The sequence below is a fragment of the Meles meles genome, chromosome 4 (genome assembly GCF_922984935.1).
Source record: "Meles meles chromosome 4, mMelMel3.1 paternal haplotype, whole genome shotgun sequence".
NCBI classification, from domain to species: Eukaryota; Metazoa; Chordata; class Mammalia; order Carnivora; family Mustelidae; genus Meles; species Meles meles.
In genome coordinates, this window is record NC_060069.1 from 65,359,542 (window position 1) to 65,373,686 (window position 14,145).

The 14,145-nt window shown below is 35.8% G+C and overlaps 1 protein-coding gene across 1 annotated transcript in view; it reads left to right on the top strand.

Annotated features, from left to right (window-relative positions):
• The first annotated feature begins 1,770 nt into the window (after nt 1–1,770).
• The window catches only part of SPATA16 (spermatogenesis associated 16), a 236,938-nt gene continuing 224,563 nt past the window's right edge, over nt 1,771–14,145 (top strand). Inside the window, exon 1 of the mRNA XM_046002990.1 lies at nt 1,771–1,803. The gene's annotated coding sequence lies outside the window, so the exon portion shown is untranslated. The remainder of the gene's footprint in view (nt 1,804–14,145) is intronic.

Sequence of the window (14,145 nt, forward strand, 5' to 3'; positions counted from 1 at the left end):
TGCTTTTCAGAGTCTTTCCACTTAGTCTGCCCCATGAAGGCCCAGAAACTGGCATTTTTTGAAGTGATAAACATCTCTGTATTTGAGGCCCCTCAGATACCTACCCAAAGCTGTGCTGGTTTTTTTTTATCACCCAAGTTCTCCTTCCCCAGTTCCAATGCTGAGATTCTCAGTTCCTTCCCTATGCCCAATTGGCAAATGCCCCCAGGATAAAAATGGCTGTAAGTCACTTCAGTATAGAATTTATACCCTCTCTGTTTCTCATTGCCTTCCCAGCATCCCAATACTCTCAGACAATTTGGTATTCTATACTGTTTTTCTGTTTGCTCTCAAGAAAAGTTATGATCTGCTGCAAACTACTACATCTCTCCACCATAGCAGAACCTGACATGTAACCAAATAGTTTGATACATTTTGGCAGATTCAGATTGTGAAACTTACTAATTTAAAAAGTATGGCTTTAAGTTCGAGACACATCAAAAATTTTTTCCAAGCAGTTCCTTTGACTTCATGGTTCTCTTTTTCAGAGATTAAGTAGGAAAATATTAGTGGATAATTAATATACAATCAGTTTTCAAATATTTCTCAATTCCAGAAACCTGTAAATCTTCGATAAGTATAATTCAAACCTGATTGAAAAAGTAGAAAATGTATTTCTAAACTATTTTTGTATCTCCTCTATCTTAATTCTAAAATTAATTTCTCCTACAGAAAAATGTGTTTCTGCAAAATAAGTATCATTACTTATACCAGAAAAAGATTCAAAAAAATCTTCAAATAATAATACTAAAAAACTGTAGTGGGAAGCAATTAAATGATTCTCTTTCTTTCTTTCTTTCTTGATGAGGGGGAGAAGGGGCAGTGTAGTGTATTTGGTAAGGGAGGCCCAGAGAGCCCTCTTCGCCCCCTTGACCCCCACTTTTTATCTTCCAGAGGAAAGTAGAGGGATGCTGGCTGTACTTTGAAATGAGGCTATGTGTTTCAAACCTGGGAATGGGAAAGAGGGGATCTGTGCTTTGAGCAACCTGAGCCAGAGGGAGAAAGCTATTGGAGGGTTGAAAGAAGAAGCATGGTACTTGTCAGCTTGTACCTTTCACTGGGAAAGAAGGCAGCAGCCAAAAGTAGTAACTCAGAGGTTTATAAACTGAGTCTGCTGGCTTCAACAAGGGAGACAATGAAGTCAAATTAAATATAAAAAAGTTGTTTGTGAAAAACTAAACAAATATATACAAGATCTAAAGAGTTCTGTTTGAAAATACTTCATAGTTGTATCTTCAGTAAAATATCAAACTGGAAATCTAGAAAAGAATCAGGTAAACCCTACTTTGACTCGAATGTTTATGTGAAATGGCTTGGCATACACAGACAGGTAGATAAATCAATCTCTCTCTCTCTCTCTCTTTCTCTTCCCTCTCAGGTTCTGTGGTAAGTGTGATACAACATTATGCCATTAATCTTTAGGAAAATCATGTAAATAATCTTATCCAACAGTTTCTGAAGTGTTAAAAATGACCCTTTATTCTTCAACTTCTAAGGGAAAGGACAGCTTAGGGATTGTTAAATTGAAATGCAGTGTAAACATATTTTAAAATATTATAATGACAACAGTGATAGTTCTATTATATAATATGTTGGGAGATTAGGGGATTTCTATCTTTACTTTCTACCTATCTCCAGCCCCACTCTAAAGCTATTTTACAGGGATTTATAAAGATCCTATGTGAAAATAAACATCCAGTTCAGCCTCAGGGAGAAATAATTTAGAAGCAGTCTCATCTTCATGCCTCAGGTTCTACTTGTGAGGTAAGAGTGGTGAATATTAATTATTCATTCATTACCTGTGGTGTACCCATTTTATGAATCATGCTATATTTGGGCGGGTATATATGATAACAGTGGAAAGTAGATGAGCTATCTCTGCTTGTGATTGGTAGTCTCTTATTTTACTGATTGCTCTCCAGGACACAAAATCCTCAGGGAGCAAATGTCTTGAGATTCATTTTTTTGTGTGTAGAAGTATCAATTACCAACTTGTGAAATATAGGGAGAAAAATTATGTGTGTGTGTGTGTGTGTGCATGTGCATATAAACAGTTTTACAATGTAAAACGAAGCACTTGTAATTAAACATTACTGGTAAGTTTATGTATAAACATTATTATGTTTAGAATTAGTTCATGATATAGTACATACACTATATTTAGCAGCTATCCTTTGTAGAACACTTATTATGTGCCAGATGATGCATTAGTCCCTAACACATGTTGATTTGTTAATCCTTCCATCTTCCCTGTGGGGAATGAATTCATTTTTATGTTTTAAGGATAAGGAAACAAAAGATCTATCAAAGTTAAGTAGTCTCTTCAGCAAGAAATAGAATTAGGATTTGAATTCATATCTCTTCAAGTCCAAAAGGCATGTCCTGTCCTCTATGCCACTTTGATTCTTAAGCTTGGAACACCCTCCCAGGAAAGCCAGATAGCAGCTCTGATCTCTTGCTCCCAAGCTTTCATGAAGCACAATCCATTTTATTCTTCTTTGTAATCCCCCAGGAATTAGCCCAGTATTTGAATTCCACCTTGTAGGAATTCAACAGTGCTTGTTTACTAAATGGATGATTGAATGTCTACCAGTAATTCATCCTTATAAACTTAGTTTTAGGAAAGGTAAGTGTGTAGACCTCAAAGTGTTTCTTGAGCATCAGCAGCTAATGCAGCTCTGTCTTCTGGCAGTCAGCTTCATCAGTGCCAACTCAGGTTCCAGTTTTACCTCACCAGAAGGAAGCATGCCAGTGCATTGGCCCAGGGCCGGCCTGGTCACCAGAACACTGTGTCAGACTCCCCTGGAATAGCCTGACCATGAGCATGCTTAGGGCACCAGCAAAATAGAATTACCCAAAGAACAACTTTCTGGAAAAAATCCGGTCTAGAATTTAATATTTCAAAAAAGCAATTAGCATAATAATATCTTAATGTTGTTGAACATTTTAAAAATTTATTTTATTGTTTGGCATTGTTTTTACTAATACTTTCATTTATATATTTGTCTTACTAATACGTTTTTAAAAAAGATTTTATTTCTTTATTTGTCAGAGAGAGAGAGCACAAGCAGGGGGAGTGGCAGGCAGAGAGAAAAGCAGGCTTCCCGCTGAGCAGGGAGCCCTATGCGAGACTCTGTCTCAGGACCTTGGGATCATGACCTGAGCAGAAGGCAGACACTTAACCGACTGAGCCTTCCAGGTGTCCCATTTTACTAATACTTTTAATTTCAAGTGGTGGGAGGATGAAGTGGGAGAGTTAGGAGGTGGTGCATATACAGTAACCATATTAATGCTTTGGACCTCTTGTATGTCTACTATAGCCCTTCTCTGCTTATTAAACTTGCAGATACCTGTGCATCTACCCCAGACCCAGTGAATGAAATCTGTGGGGCCTGGAACCTAAGGGGCCTCAGCCAATTCTGGTGCATACTAACAGGATCTCCACTGAGTCATAAACTCTTTGAGAGTAGAAGTGATCTCTGGTTCAACATTGCATTCCATGCTGACACGGATCATGATAGAGAGTAGTTTACTAGTCAATCATGAATGAATAATTAAATGAATTAATGGATTCTTAAAAGACAGATCTTTTTAAGTCATCACTGTAATCTTCCCTTATCTTGCCTATTTAATGCAATGAGCTTTTGTTTCCAACTAATGAAGACACCATGTTTTTAACAAATAAATGTCAATTACATTTAAAGAAATGTGGATGTGATAGAAATCTAGAACCAGAGCCTATACACCAACTTCAAGTATTACTGTTGCCACCAAATAGGGATATGCTCTCTCTGGCCCTTATCTTCAAAATGAAGGAATTAGAGTAGGTATGCCCTGTGATTCCCTTCCATTATTAAAAATTCAGTTTTCAGATTTTAAAATGTTTTAAAATAAAACAGTCCCTATTATGTAAATGATTTTTTGTACTCTTACTTAATTTGTATTTCTTGAAAGCACAGGTTTTACTTTTTTTAAAAAAATGAGGATACATAAAGTCAAACAGAGTATTTCAGGAAAAGGCTAAACATGTTTCTATCAATAATTTAGTGGTGGTCCAACCTTCTGTGTAAGCATTATAGTAATACTGTAAATTGGGAGGAGAAAAATCACCATTTTGTAATTATCATTATTAAGATTGGTCAGTCAAAAGATCATCAGTAGATGCTAAATTGGGAGAGAGAAGATTGATGAGGAGAATAATTACATGGCCTCAAAATGTCTCCCCAGAGGCTGCTTTAGCCAGAGTGAAATCTAACATGTTGACCAGGTGATTAAAACAGACATCGCCAAAGAAAAGCAAGTGAACATTGTGTATCTTCGAATGTAATACCTAAGGAAAGACACAACATCATTCTGTAGTATTCTGACTGGGTAGCCTTAACCTAAGTCTAATCATGTAGAAATATCAGACAAACCCCAACTGAGGTAGACTTTATAATCTGTTCAAAAATGCCAGTGACTTGGAAGACAAAAAAAAGCCGTGGAAACTGTTTCAGAGCAAAAGAAACTGAGGAGACATGACTACTATATGCAATATATATCTTAGAATGAATCTTATACTGGAGGAAAAATTAGTAAAAGACATCATCAAGACAACTGACAAAATTAGAATTGGGACTGTAGATTAGACAATAGTATTGTATCAGTGTTAAAGTCAATGAATTTGATAAATATATTACACAAGATAAATATTACTGATCTTAAGAAATGTGCACTGAAGTAATAAGGGGTAACGAGGCATGATGTATACAACCTACTCACAAATGACTCCAAAAGAATAACTAATAAACATATATATGTGTATCTGTCTATACATGTCTACCCTACACTAAACACACACATACAAACACACACATTAAGAAGAGGATTATGAATGTAGCCAAAATGTTTAAATTGTTGGCAAATATTAATAAAGGGCAGTTGAGTTCTCAATATTATTCTTACAATTTTTCTGTAAATTTAAAATTATTTCTAATAGAAAGTTGGATTTGTTTTGTTTTGTTTTGCTTTTTTAAGATACACTTCCCACTTCTAGGTAGATTTAACTTTAAAATATGTTTGAGAACAATTAAGTAATTTAAAGTGTAGATAAAAAAATATGAAATCTTCATGGTTACTGTTTAATTTCATGACTGCAGACAGAGCCCTAAGCTATCCAATATATGGGGTTTTTTTTCATTTGGAAATGACAACTGTGACAATTCACTTCGTGTGTTGTGGTAGGAGGCAGTAGGGTGAGGTAGAATCTGAGAGCTGCAAGATATGGTTTATAAGCACTGATTTGCTGTGTGACCATGAGCAGGTCACTCCACCTGCCCGAGACTCCCATTTCTTCATCAACAAAGTAAGATTAGATGTGAGTATGTTGAAAGGCTTTCCTTCTATAATTCTGAGTTATAGTCTAAGAAATAAAATATGAAAATCTTAAAATTAAAAACTCTACCAGCAGAATTAAAGAGGAGAACAAAGTTAAAGGGAAAAGAATTTCTTTACACACCTATATAGTCTCAGCCTCATAAGTAGATAAAAACTTGGATCACTTTTATAAAAGAACAGAGGAATGTTTGCAAAGAAACAGAACAAAATTCAAACTTTCAGGATGTCCATGAATTTGGTGGGATGATTGCATTTATGTTTCAAAAAGAAATGTAGCCACGGGTTCCTTCCTGGCTCAAAGACCATGCAACTCTTGATCTGGGGTTGAGAGTTTGAGCCCCACAATGGGTGCAGGGATTACTAAAAATAAATAAATAAATAAACTTTTTTTTTTTTAAGATTTTATTTATTCACTTGACAGAGATCACAAATAGGCAGAGAGGCAGGCAGAGAGAGGGGGGGAAGCAGGCTCCCCACTCGATCCCAGGACCCTGGGATTATGACCTGAGCTGAAGGCAGATGCTTAACCCTCTGAGCCACCCAGGCACCCCTAAATAAACTTTTTAATTCAATGTTACCAAAGGCCCGTGAGGTACACAAAAATATTACTTTCCCTATTTTCATATTCCTGCCACAGCATATGAATTATTATTTTTACAAACAAACTAGATTAAAGAATTTAAAGAAGTATAGACATATCCTCATGGACTGCACTTTAAAGATAGCAAGTTATATCATTATCACTTTACCGGAAAGGTCAGTTTTCTAATGCATTTGGTTCTGTATGTAATTATTTATTCTCTAACAATGATTAAACTAGACAAGACCAGGGTTAGTGTGTCATAAATATTGTTGATCTAAAGTAGCAAACAATAAAAATTTTAGGAAAGGAAAGAAAAAAGAAGTGGGAAGGGTAGGAAGGAAAAGAAAAGAGGAAAGAGATGAATCAGGATGCCACAGAAAAGCTTTCAATGGTGAAATCCATTTGTAAAAAGTTGCTTTCTATTTAGGTGACTTCCAGCTAAACTGTCTAAGCTTTTGTAATGTGATGCAGCAAGTGGGGAAATAAGATAATTTTAAATTGTTCACTAAATGTGCATATAGATCTAATCTTCCATTTGTCCAATCAACAAATATTTATTGTGTACATAGTGTATGTCAGCACATTCTGAATATAAAGCCGTGAACTAGGTATATGCTGGTGGAAGAAGATAGGTACTAACGAAACATACATAAGTAAATATCACTGTGATACGTGATGTGGAGAGATTAGAAATAGATATATGACTGGGGTGGGTTGTTACTTTAATTCATCAGAGAAGGTTTCTTTGGGAACAGACATTTAAGCTTTGATCTGAGTAACATGAGACACAGTAAAGAAAATATTCCAGCGCAACTAGTTCAAAGGCTTCAAGATAGGAATGTACTTGCTAAATTAACAGAACAGAATGAAAGCGAGGTGGCTGAAACATAGTAGAAAATGGAGGAAAGTTGTGATGAATTTTCAGAGGGAGCAGAACATAAGGGATGTGTATTTTATTCTAGGTGTTATGGGTAGTCCTTGAAAGGTTTTAAGCAGGAAAGTGGATCTGATTTTCACTTAAAAGGATGATTTGGACAGTTGTATATGAGGAAGAAATTATAATAATCTAGGCAGGAGGTCTTGGGGCCTGGAGGAAGGTCTCTCATGGATATGCAAAGAGGAGGAACTTTGAAAGAAAGAGTTCACAGGACAGGATGATGAATTGTAGGATGGGGTAAGTGAAAGAAAGGAGTCAGAGAAAACTTGTAAAGTTCTGTCCAACCAAATAGATGTGGGGGGCATATACTGGAATGGGAAAGACTGGAAGAGGGGGCAATTTGAGAGAATGAAAATGAAGAGATTTGCTTTGGGCTTAATTTTAAGATGCATATCAGATATATCAAGTAGAGATGTCACATAGACAGTTGAGTCTACGATTTTAAAGTTCTGGGAGTCTATAAGATCTAGAGTTGTAACACTGGGTGTTAAGAGCATTTGATGGAATTTGAAGCTATGGGACCAGATAATTCACCTAAGGAGAGAATGTACTTGGAGAAAAGAAGTGGCTCCAGCTCTCAGGTGGAACAAAAGAAGAAGAGCCAACCCAGAAGACTTAAGAATAAGTGTTCAGTGAAACAAGAAAATTGCAAGAGCAGGGTATCATAGAAGATGAGAAAAAGGTGGGCTGATGAGTGTCACCTGTTGAAGAGTGCTTTTGGACCATCTGGCAGATGAGGGCCTAGAGTCAGCACCAGGAAAGTCATGGTGGACCAGTACAAGAGCTGCCTTTTAAAATTTAAAAAAAAATTTTTTTAATTTGAAAATAGTTTTCAGAAAATGCTACAGTAGTTTTAGATGTACAACATAGTGATTCAACTTTTCTGTGTGTTATGCTCAGCTCACCATGCTGTAGCTACCATCTGTCACCATACTAACTATTGCAGTATCACTGACCATATTCCCTATTATTCCTTTGTACAAGAGCAATCTTAATGGAATGGTAGAGACTGAAGCCTGAAGAGAGTGACTTGGGAAGAGACCATGTGATGAAAAGCAGATGCAGAGAATATAAAAAATTATCTTCACTCCTTTTGCAGTGAATGGTGGAAGCAACAGGGGACAGTGGCAGGAAGATGTGGAGGCAAGGGAGTTTGCTTATTTATTTTTCTTTAAAAGTATTGCTAGATTAGTGTGCACATCAACAGGATTAAGCCAGAGAGGAAAGGTGACAGTTGTGATACCACAGTCATTGAGAGGATAGAAACATGGGATCCAGACAAAAGATTTTACCCTTTGAAAAAGCAAAGGAATGTCCAGGGAGGCTGCTTGTGTAATTACCTCACCTTTTCTCTTAATTTATGTTCCATTACATAAATTATCTCATTTGATTCTCACGTAATTCTCACATATCCAGTCATTCCCATTTCCAGAGGAGGAAAATAAAGTTTAGAGAAGTTGAATAATTTCTCCTAGAACATTCAGTTAATAGGGAATAAATGTAGAATTCAAACTTTTCTTGCAACTCCAACCTGAATGCTCTTTCCACTACATAATACCTTGATGAAAGCCACCGATCTAAAGCCTTCTTCAGTGCAACGTGGCAGGTAGTCACAGTGTATCACATACAGAGAAGTGCAATTGCTTTGATGCCATTATTCCCGTTTGGTTGGTGACTTAGTGATCAGCAAATTGGTTAGTAATTTCAAGTTTGAAATTCCTGGAATCTGCTCATGTGATGTTTAATGTCCAATGTCCACATCCTTGCTTTCCGAATCGAATGACTGCTAGAATATAACAAGGCCACCCTTATGCTTGCAACTAATTAACTAGCTAATGAACTAAATTCAAAATCTAATGCTTTTCTCAACAAATTTGGTTCAGATACTTGCTGCCCAGAAATTGCCAGTTCATTTTACCATTTTAAATAGAGTTGTATGCAATAAGAAGGCAGTAAAGTTAAATACCTGGTTATTGAATTAAAAAACAAAGGTAGAGAAAATACAAATCCAATCGAGTGATTGTGCAGTACAGAGGAATTTATAATCCTGTATTCAAAAGTTATGGAATTTGATATTGGATGTCCTCGGTTCAAGTCTTAGGTATGATAAACTCTCTTGGCAATCACTCTCAATTTGCTTAATCTTTTGGTTTCCTCATTAGTAAAGTGAAGGTAGTAATGTTATGCAAAAGAGTTGTGAGAAATAGGATAATCCAGTGAAATAATTTTGTAAACTTGGAGTACCTGTTGGTTGCTAATATTATTTATATAGTACTACATGTGTTTTATTTTGTATTTCTTAACAAGCTTTGTGAGCCAAATTTACTCTCCCTTCTGATAATGGTGAAGTATTCCTTATGGGGCACTTGGATAAGAGAAGAAAATTGCCTGCAGAGGGACACTTCTCATTCTACCTATTCTAAAAAACAAATCTTTGAAATCTTTCCCACAGAAGCATGTCCATTACTGCTACCATAGTACTCACTTGAGCCACGCACTCATTTGAATAACAAATGTGCATTGAGGGCCTGTTATATTCCTGTTATAGTTGTGAAGGAACTAGACATCAGGATAGTAAAAGGATTGTGACACATTTCTACTTCTCCAGTAGTTCACAGTGTAGTACGAGGATGTCACCTCTGTATAAATTTGTTTATCTATACATCCTTCCTCCCCATTCTCCATCTCTACCTCCAGGTATGAGCTCTAGAATGCCAAGACCCTGTCTTGGTCATCTTTAGTTTCCTTTATATTACTTGTTACAATTTGTTGCTCATAGTAGGTGTTCAATAAATAATTGAATTGAAGAAATATTTTTAATGTATTTTTTAAAATACCAAGGTGTGCTAGTGGACTAACAAGCAAGATGGTTTTTCTCATAATGTTTCTCTGGTTACATTTAACAGCAAGTTAAAATTAGATCCTTTTCTTTTTTTTTTTTTTTTTAAGAAAGAAAACCATAGCAACTGTGATGTCGAATGTTTCTGAGAGCACATTTTTAAGGATTTTCTTTTTCTGAATTGCCTATGTCTGAGGCACCTATTTCAATTGAAATTCTAATAAATAATTTGTGGTACTAATAGCCATATAAACCACTGTTTGTATTGATGAAGCAACAGAAACTCCCACATAGAACAGAATGCTTGAAGAAAAAAATAAATGTGTTGAAAATCCACTGGATATATTTAAATGGTTACTCCCTGGAAATGGTTGAACATTAACCTCTCTTTGTTTCTTATATCTGTATTTATTACAAAACCTTAGAGATTGTTCTAATGTTTCATATAAATATTTTCCAGAGATCTTTTTTTTTAAGGCATGTCTCTATGAGGAAATCAATTTTATGGTGCTGTCTTCTAAATTAAAGAATGAGCATTTTTAAGAGTGTTATCAGTGAATACTTCTTTGACATACATAATGATTGCCTAATAGTTTTCTCTAAAAGTATTTTTATTGAAGTAATGATTAAAGTATAACTCAATGCCTCAGGAACACTGACTAATGTCATGTTAATCAACTTGACTATTTAAAAAAATGAAGAAGTTGATAGTTTAAATCTAGTTGCTACATGATTCACTTGAACTATCAAAGAAGAAAATGTACTTTTTCCAGGACCAAATTTAAAATAAAAATTTTAAAAACTAGCAAAACATCTCAGATACAACTTTTGCACAGTTACAGGCCATATCATTATAAAAATCCAATTTGTTTCTCTTAAAATTTGTAAATTAACCTTTGACTCACAGCATCCATATTGATCAACATCTTTTGAATGCCTACTCTATGCAAAGCACTGAACTAATGTCAAGATAAGTAAAGCATATTTCTGCTTTTAGGGAGCTTATGGGAAGAAATAAGTCATTCGTGCATAACTGCAATGTAGAAAATAAGTGGTATAAATGCCATAGATATTCTGAGGTGAGAGAGATGGATAACATCTGGCTAGGTTTAGACAAGTACAATGAGCTGGGAACAGTAAGATGGAGAATTCTTAGATACTTAGATACTAGAAACCAGTATCTTTTGGAAGTAACAAGAAATTCATCTTGACTTCAGAACAGCTTATAGGAGTGCCAGATAAGTCTGGAAATATACACTGGGCTAGGTGGTGAAAGGCCTTGAATTCCAGATTATTTAAGTGGAATTTTATAATGTTTTTAAAAAAGTTGTAAGGGAGCAGTTGCATAACCCTTCTGTAGATATGCAACAATTTTTATAAAGAACAGGCTCTAAATCTGAAGATGAAGTCACCTGATTTGTAACCAACATTGAAAAATATTGATTGGGTTCAGCTATACTTTTCAGCCTGCACATTTAGGCCACTTTTAGACACTAAAATATTTATTCTGAGTTTTTGAGGGAGCCTGAATTACTGTTTCTTGTCTGAATTTGGAATAATTGACCTTCCAGATGTTTGAAAACACAATATCTGCCCTCAAACTTACTCCTCCTGAGTGCTCTGTGTATCATGTATACTTTTTCCTCCTTTCTTACTGTTTCTTGTACAAAACTGAAGACCAAATTATGATTTATATAAATGGTTTAAGGACTGATGCAGAAAATACTCAAATGCCTGTTTCTTAAAAACAAGAAAACCTTCCTTCTTGAAATGAAAAAGGGCTTGGGAAGGAAGATTGGAGTGGGGAATTTGAATGAAAAATGGACCGAAGAAGGGAGAGAGAGAGAGCGGGGTGGAGCAGGGAGAGAGAAAGGGAGGGAGAGCAATTATCTTCTAGAAGAAAAGGTCATAAAGATAAATTTATACATGTGTATGTTTCAAGAAATGTGAAATAAATACAGAAAAGATAAGTAATGCTGCTGTAGATGCCGGAATGTTACTAACTACAACCAACTACAGATATTCTGATACATTTTAATGATCGGTTTTTGAAAGCGGAGAGTTTAAAAAAGATATCTGGGACATACCATGAAAATTTTGGAGTAGGTCACCCACCAGCAATTCCTGTTTATATTTTTCAGTCTATTGTAAGAATGAATATGAATCTTTAAGATCAAATATTTTGAGCTTTAAACAAGTTTTCAACAGCATCACAACTCTTTTGCTTCACAGATAACACTAGACCAAGAGGGAAAAAAAAAACCACATTAGACCAAGAGGGGAACATAAATATAATTTCTATAGTATTCATAAGAATCCCTCTTTATTTGGAGCTTAGTCACAATGTGGTTTATAAATTTTACTCAGAATTCCATGCAACATTTAAAAAAAAACACTTAATGCATATGCGGGATGTCGGAGTTGTGTTACTTCCATTTCTGCATCTCCGCTATTGAAAGAAATACTAGTATAGATGTGTATCCCTAGTGCTCATCCACCATAGATCCTAATTCAAGGGCCAAATCCTATATGGAATAAGAGAAAACGTAAGATAGAATGATGGCCAAGACAGTTTCCCCTCACAACTCTGACTAGCCACATCAGTGGTCCAAGGAATGTATTGGATGCCAGCCATAATTCAAAAAGAAGAAAAAAAAAACAGAGCCTTGTAAACAGTAATGCTGTGTTGATGGGGCCAGTGAATCCCAGTCATGGTTATCTTCTTCAATATTGAGCATAATACAGACTGGCAAAAATTTTAATTTTTTTAGGTATTTTCCCCCATAGACACAGAACTCTGTCAGTATAAATCACTGGGGAAATACTCCAATATTAAACCTTTGCAAATTAACTTCCAAGACCACTATTATTGGAATTATTAGCACTTGATCTTTCCTATGAGATCTGGACCATCAAAGTAGGGTTTTTGGTATGTCCATGTTTGACCTAAGCCCTTTCTGATGACACAAATATACAATGATAGAGAGAGAAAAGTGTCTCAAGGTACAGCCATATATACAGTTTTGCTTCTTTCTTCATTTTCCTTAAGAATTACCAGGTCATGGGTTGCCTGGGTGGATCAGTTGGCTAAGTGTTTGCCTTTGGCTCAGGTTAGGACCCTGGAATCCCAGGATGGAGCCCCACATCAGGCTCTCTGTTCAGTGGGGTTTGTGTTTCTCCCTCTGCCTTTCACCCTTCTGGTGCTCTCTCACCCAGCTAGTGCTCCCTGGCTCTCGCTCTTACTCTCTCAAATAAATAAATAAAATCTTAAAAAAAAAAAAAAATTACCGGGTTAAATTTCAGGGTGTTTTAGAGGTTTTCGATAGGAAAACTGCTGTCTTTCAAACAAATGGACAACTTTAGTAAAATCATAAATTTTGAGAAGCTACTCAGGACTTTATCTTGAGTCTGGTACTGTCCTTGTGGTAGATAAGAAGTAAGAAAGTTAGCTTTTATGTCATTGTTATCCTGTTGTCATCTTCACTCCTCATTCCATTTTCTCTCCTCTCTGTGTTCTGATGTTAGTCTGCCATTAGCTGTAAAAAACAACATGCTAATAGAGAAAGAGTGGAGAAGGCTAAAAGTAGTGAGTGGCAGTGTTAGGGAGGAAATAGCAATTCAGGTTATATTATACAGAGATTAGAAAAACTAATGACCAACAGTGTAATATGGATAAGTAACGTAACCTCTCTATCTCTTAGTTTCTTTGGAAAATGTGGTTCTTATTCCTATATACCCTAAAGAGTTGTTTCTAGGACAAAAGCATCAGCTTTTGGGTCAAAGAATCTTTCTTTTCTTTTTTTTTTTTTTTAAGATTTTATTTATTTACTTGACACAGAGAGAGAGGTCACAAGTAGGCAGAGAGGCAGGCAGAGAGAGAGGAGGAAGCAGGCTCCCTGCCGAGCAGAGAGCCCGATGTGGGACTCGATCCCAGGACCCTGAGATCATGACCTGAGCCAAAGGCAGAGGCTTAACACACTGAGCCACCCAGGCGCCCCAGGTCAAAGAATCTTTAAAAAATAGGGACCAACCATACTACATAATTATTAAATCTTAGCACATTTTATGTTTTGAAATTAATCTAGCATCAGAGATAGTATATAGTATGCCTTTGAATCAGAAGACCATTAGTTATTACATTTTTTTGGATAGTAATGATTTAGGAAAATGTCTCATCTCTATATAAGTACAGCTTGATACCGTTGCTACAAAAAATGTTAATACAGTAGACTTAAGATGAATATGTGGCTCCACATTAATGTGAGGTTGAAGGTCATGTTCTTCTGCTATCAAATCAGTTCTGAATAATAGTTATGTTTAAAGCTGTTTAAACTTGAGATTTTCATTACTAATAGAAGAAATAATTCAGGA